The following is a 6953-nucleotide window of genomic DNA, read 5'->3' on the forward strand; positions in this document are numbered from 1 at the left end:
CTTCTTAAATTCTAGAAACACTATGTCCACAGAGACACCATCATCCAAGGATTTAGTTACCTGGTTGTCAAAGGCAATCAGGTTGGTCTGGCAGGACCTGCCTTTGGTGAACCCATGCTGAGTGCCCCTGAGCATTATCTCCCCTGCAGGCCCCCGAAAGATATGCTCCTTGATGATCCTCTCCAAGAGCTTCCTGAGCACTGAGGTGAGGCTTACAGGCCTATAATTACTTGGGTCCTCCTTCCTCCCCTTCTTAAAAATTTAGCAGATTTAGACTGGACATTAGGAAGAACTTCTTTACAGTTAGAGTGGCCAAAATCTGGAATGGGCTCCCAAGAGAGGTGGTTCTCTTCCCTACCCTGGGTGTCTTCAAGAGGAGGTTAGATAGGCATCTGACTGAGGTCACTTGATCCCAGTACTCTTTCCTGCCTATGCAGGTGGTTAGACTCCATGATCTATTCAGGTCCCTTCCAGCTCTAACATCTATGAATTTATGAATCCATAAATCACCCCACCATCAAAACCAATACCTGGACCAATGACCCAGACATTGGAACCACCCTCAGCATTCAAGAAACAAAAGATGAGGCAACCCACCATTGTTCCAAGGCTGAACATGCTCAGTATGAACATCTGGAACCCTCTGGAATAGGGCTGACCTTGCCTTGACATGTCCTCCCCATAGGAGATCATAGGTAGTCTGCCCCATAAAAAGGGGTGGTGAAGACTGACTCCTTGGGACGTCATCTTCACCTGTACCAGACCTGCTCCACATCACACTGCGTATAAACCCAGAGGCCCTGCCAGTGACCCCCGTCTGGACAACACCTGCTGGAGGAAGACCCTGACTGGCCATTGAGGACCCCCTCCCATCCTGGATAGGTAGCTATCACCCCCACCCTCTCTTCAACAAAGACTTGGACTCTGTTTCTCTTCCCTACCTGGACCCCAACCCTTCCACTGAGTCTCTTTCTCCTGCTACCATTGTGTGTGTGGGAGTGCTTGTATGAGTGTGTGTAGGAACAAAGCTGTACAGCAAGTGATCATTTAATAAAACTGTTATTTGGAACCCTGAGCTGGATTTTGTTTTACTACATTCCGACCCTGCTTCAATCTCTGCTCCTCACCCCTCTGCTGTACAGCAAGTGATCATTTAATAAAACTGTTATTTGGAACCCTGAGCTGGATTTTGTTTTACTACATTCCGACCCTGCTTCAATCTCTGCTCCTCACCCCTCTAACTTCTGTCTCATTTCTCCCTCTCCTGCTTCTGGCTCACCACCACCTCCAACACCTGTCCTATACTTCTGTGGCTCCAGCCGTCCTGAGCTCCTCTCTTCCTGCAAACCCCTGTTTCTTTGCTATTGCCTTATCCCCACTGCCTTTTTCTCCAATCTCTGCCACTGCTATTGCCTCATCCCCACTGCCTTTTTCCTGATCTCTGCCTCTTTAGTTACCAAGCACCCCAAGCATAGGTGCCACAGGCATCAACACACACACATTGTCACCTGAGTCAGTGTTTAACTTGTGTGTATATATGTATGTATGTATGTGTTGAGTATGATTTTATGTCATTATCATTAGGGTGTGTATATGCTCAAATTGGTGATATGTGTGCATGTGCAATTGTACACCATGCCCTCCTGTATAACAGCACAATATTGAGATCCTGAATGTTGGCCTGACCCCGCAGGGCAACAATGGTTTATTGGGTTCCAGTGAAAGGGACATTCAGAGGTTATGTTGTCAGCTCAAGGTGAGTCCCACATTCCCCTTTCAGCTTTAATTTGAGCTTCCAACTCAAGCTAAAACTCAATGTGTTTTCATTGCTATTTTAGCTGAAGCTACCTAACTCAGGTTAGCTAACCTGAGTTAAGAACACGTTACTTTTGCCATGTAGACATACCCACATGGATTTCTTATCAAAATCTCATGTACAATATTACAAGTCTGTAATTCAGGGTTTCATCATCTGTTTTGGAGAAGATTATATTCAATGAGATTTAGAAATTTGGTGGGGGAACTGTCATTGATTTTCACTCAGATACAGATATATTTAGAGAACACATATCTGAAAGAATAAATAATTAGATGCAGCAGGATTAATTAAAATAAAAGCATCTGTCATAAGTGTATGTGACAAGCAAAATCTTTATATTCTAAAAAAAATGGTAATTAGAACCAACTGAATATAAATTTAATCAGCTCATTATATAACATTGTTGATTTTTAAAGAAATGATTTAGCAAATGATCTGAGTGATTTTTTTTCAGAGTAAGACTCCATAACTCACAATTAATTACTCCAATATTAAACATTCATGTGTTACTCATTACAAAGTGAAGGGAGGGGATTACATAAGGCAAGAGAAGTTTGGCAAAAAGTCCTCTCATTATTGCTTTATCCAACACAGTGGGCACATCTACATAAGACATTTTACTCAAGATTAGAGCTAATTACTGTGCAGTAAGCATCACTGTGTACACGTACAGATGCTTACTGATTAGTAATTGGCTGTAATTATGAGTAATTTTGCTGCGTGCAAATGCAAGAAGCAAATTAACACTCAATTACTAACTGCACAGTAGTGCACATGTAGACACCTGACCAAGATCTCCTGATCCAAGAGCATATATTCTCCCGGTCAGCTGAGCAACAGAGGCTGAGAGATTGTACCCTGCCCCTGAGACCTGCCTGCTGCCTGGTCAGGAGCCACCACTGAAGACTGGGCAAGGACAATGGTCCCCCGTCCTGGCAGCAGGGATCTCCTAGCCCCTGCTCCATGATCGTGATCATGGGGCCAGTGCTGGGAGATCTTTATCTCTTAACACCAACACCAGATCTGTGATCATGGAGCTGGTGCTGGGACTCTCTTCTTTACCAGCACCAGTTCTGTGGTTTTTATCTCCCAGCCTGAGCTCCACAGTCATGGGGACAGCACTGGGAGAAAAGAATCTCCTAGCACTTGTGTCACAGCCTATGGCAGCGAGACACCCCCACTGGCTCCAAAGGGGAGAGGGTAGTCTCTCTGGGCGCCAAACCCCACAAACAGCCCCTCCATGGGGGAAACTTACCTCCTTCTGGGCAGCCAGAGCAGGAACCACAGTCACGCGAGCTCGTGTTATGCTGGCTGTTTAATCAGCTGTTTCCAGGGTGGGAAAAAGCTGAGCCAATCACGGTGGCCATTCTGGTCACCACGGGAAGATTTAAAAGCCCCACAGGAATGCAGGGGGTGGAGGAGGTGGAGAGGGAGTGAGCTGGCGTGGAGCATACCAGACGTGCTAAGGCTCCTGCAACAGAGAGGAGCAGCACAGCTGGTGCAATACTGGCAGGCACAGCAAGGGAGGGATTTGAGCCCCCTGTAGGAGGCTGGGGGAAAGGAGGCAACTCCACACCCCTCTCCTCCCCAGGGGTCTATTTCTTTTGAGGAAAAAAAAAAGAGAGAGAGAGAAGAGGCATAAGAGCAAAGCACCCTACTCAGAGGCACTAAAGTAGGCACCAGCTTATGCACATATAGCTTGCCAGTCTGTAGGGAGGGAAGGCTACTTGTTGAAGCAGAAGGAGCAGCTGGACAAGTACCAACAGAGTCCACTCAGACATGGAATCCCCCTCAAGGCAAGCTGTGATCGAGCGAGCATGACCGAATCACCATTTTGCTGATGGCCATCTAGTTGGCAAGTGGATGGGGTGTAGGGGAGGTGGAGTGCCGTGGAACATCACACCCAAACCGTGAGTACTGCTGTCCCCCGGGGAGCCCCCCCAGAAAGAAGATCTCCACTGAACCGTCTCTCTTTATATAATAACATCAAGCTGTGGCAGGAAAGTTGAGGGGAGGGGCTCCACACCTGGTGGGTAGCACATCACTCAGGGAACCCCACTCAAGGCACCTTTCATCACAGTGGTGCATTGGCTGGAAAGTTTTCTGGCATCAGTGGGACAGAGATCCTGACCTGGGGGCAAGCAGAGATGCAACCACCAGTGATAGCCCATGTGGAGCTACTTACACAGGCTATTCAGGCTATAGGGCAAGTGCTGGAGGTGCAACAGTTACAAGGGGCACACTAGTAAGAGTGGATGAAGAGTAATGCCACCCTATTCAAGATGCCCTGAATTACACGGGAAGATAATCCCAAAGCTTACATAGAAGAATTTGAGAGGACTGTTATCCAGATGGGGGTGGATCACAATTAGTGAGGCCGCCAGCTAGGCGCCTTAGTAATAGATCAGGCCCAAGCTGCCTACCGGGCCCTGTCAAGGGAGGATGCCCAAGATTATTAGGCTGTCAAGGCGGTAATCCTCTATAGGCTGGAAATTTCCCTGGAAAGTCACAGACAGGCATTTTGAGCATGGAATCCAAAAGAAGCTAAGTGGCCCCGTGTCTTGTTGCAGTCTCCTTTGGAATCACTTAATAAATGGTTACTGGCCGGCTGGTTCAACCGGGAGGGGCTAATGGACCAGATCTTATTAGAACAGTTTCTCTGGGACCTGGAAGAAGACACCCAGGGGTGGGTACAGAGACACCAACCTTGGACCAGTGAGGAGGCCCTCCACCTGGCTGAGGCCTTCACAAACTCAGAAAATGAGAGAGGGTATGGGCGAGGCCCATAGGCCTTGAAGGAGAGCCCATTGAGTGAAGGGGAAAGGTGGACTTATCCACAAAGAGGGGCATCAAGAGGTGTTGTGTGCTATCGTTGTGGATGAATGGGGCACATCTCCTGGGAATGTGGTCTGGGCCTGAGCGAGCTGGGCCGCGGGTCAGCTGTATATACTCTGCCATGCAAGAGGGGCAAAGAGATGGAGAGGGAAGAGCCAATGGATTGTAGCTTTGGGCTCATTGCACAGGAAGGAAGATGGAACTGCCCCGTGATGACCGCCTGGATCAGGGGCAAGGCAGTCAGAGCAACCCTGGATATGGGGTGTTCCCAGTCCCTACTCCATGCAGATCTCGCCCCACAGACAGGGGGGAAAGAGGCCGGACCCATAATGATGACATGTATACTGGGTGGTGAGATGCATTTTCAGAGTTGTTATCTGCCTTTTAGGGTGATGGAGTTCTGTGGCGAACTGCGGGTTGGACTGGCACCTGCCTTAGTCTGTGAAATGATCCTTGGAAGAGAGTGGGGACCGTTCTGCACAGTGCTTGAATGGGTACGAGCTATGGAGGAAGAAAGGAAGTGGCTCCAAAGGGAAGAAGGCTGGGTTGGTGAAAGCCCACCTCACCAGAGGAAAGCAGCATCAGGCAGTATTAACCTGGAGCAGGTGGTTAGCACAGCACAGTTCCATCAGGCCCAACAAGAAGACCTGGAACTCCAGCGGCTATGGACCAAAGACCCCGGGGAAGGAACACTGCAAAGTTATTCTGATTTTGAGCTAATTGGGGGTTATTATATTGGGTCCAATGGGGTGAGGAGGGTGCCTCAAAAGGGAGACAGTTAGTGGTCCCGTCCTCACTCCACTGCTCCATTTGGAGATTGGCTCATGACTCCCCAATGGGAGGCCATTTAGGATGCACCAAGACCTGGGCAAGGCTGGTCCAAAAATTCTTTTAGCCACATCTACAAGACGACATGGAAAGATGGCGGGAGTCGCTTGCCTGGAGTGCCAAAGGGCTCAGGAGCGGAAGCCACATGGGGCACCATTGCACCCCATGCCGATAATAGAGCGCTGTTCTCCTGAATCACACTAGACAGTGGGCCCCCTCCCAAAGTCGCACAATGGTTATCAATATATATGCATTTTAGTGGAGTATGCCACCCGGTTCCCAGAGGCAGTCCCACTTAGGTCCATTACAGCAACGTGAATAGCGGAAGAATTACTTAAATGGATAGCACGGGTCGGCATACCGCATGAAATACTCACTGAACAGGGGACAAATTTCATGTCTGGCATAATGAAAGCTCTGTGTAAAACCCTTGGCATCACCCAGTTGAAGACATCAGTGTACCATCCCCAGATGAACAGTCTAGTGGAGAGATTAAATGGGATGATCAAACGGTTGCTCAGGCAGTGCTTGCAGGAAGAACCCCGGGGGTGGGATACCATCTTAACGCCATTGCTATTTGCCTTGAGGATTGCCCCCCAAGAGTCGATGCAGTATTCCCCATTCCAGTTAGTATACAACCACAACCCCAGGGGGCTGTTACAGGTTGTCAGGGAAGAACGGGAATAACCGATAGGGTTAGGTGTATCTGCAGAAAGATACCACCAAGAATTGCAGGACCGAATCAACAAGACCCAACAGACTGCTGGCCAAAATTTGAGGGCTGCCCAAGAGCAACAAGAAGCCCACTATAATAAGAAGACAAGAACCTGGACCTTCCAGCCAGGAGATATGGCTTTGGTGTGACTCCCGGTGTCCTCGAGCAAACATCTCACAATGTGGCAAGGCCCATTTAGAGTAGTTCGTCAAGTGGGGCTAGTGGATTATGAATTGCTCAAGCCGGGCCACTGCCGGGAAATTTATCATGTGAACCTTCTTAAGGAGTGGAAAACCCCACAGGGCTGACTGGTGCAAGAAGAGGAGGTGGGGGAAGACCTGGTGATAAGCACCCCTTGTTTCAGGGGCACCTGGCTAAACCCCTAGGGACAGAAGTAGGGCTGGAAGCCATGTCCAGCAGAGATCCCTTGAACTTTTACTACTAATTTTCTACTTCAGGAACAGCTTTGTGTTCTGAAAAAGTATTTTATCTAACCAAGGACATAGAGTAGGTTGTTTAGGCTGGGGGAGATCGCTTGTTGTTTAGTTGTTTAATTGCTGGCCTCACTAGAGGAAAAGCTATATCAACAAAGTTCTGGAGCTGGAAGGGGGGTTACTTGGGAGGGAGCTGGAAGGTGGGTTACTTGCTGGGCTTGCTACACATTTCATCACATCAGCAAGTTTAACCTGTTACGTAGCTATATAAGGCAGACGCCCACTGGGGTGGGGGTGCTTGCTTTGCGAACGATTGCCAAGC

The sequence above is a fragment of the Alligator sinensis genome, unplaced genomic scaffold (assembly GCF_000455745.1).
Source record: "Alligator sinensis unplaced genomic scaffold, ASM45574v1 scaffold238_1, whole genome shotgun sequence".
NCBI classification, from domain to species: domain Eukaryota; kingdom Metazoa; phylum Chordata; order Crocodylia; family Alligatoridae; genus Alligator; species Alligator sinensis.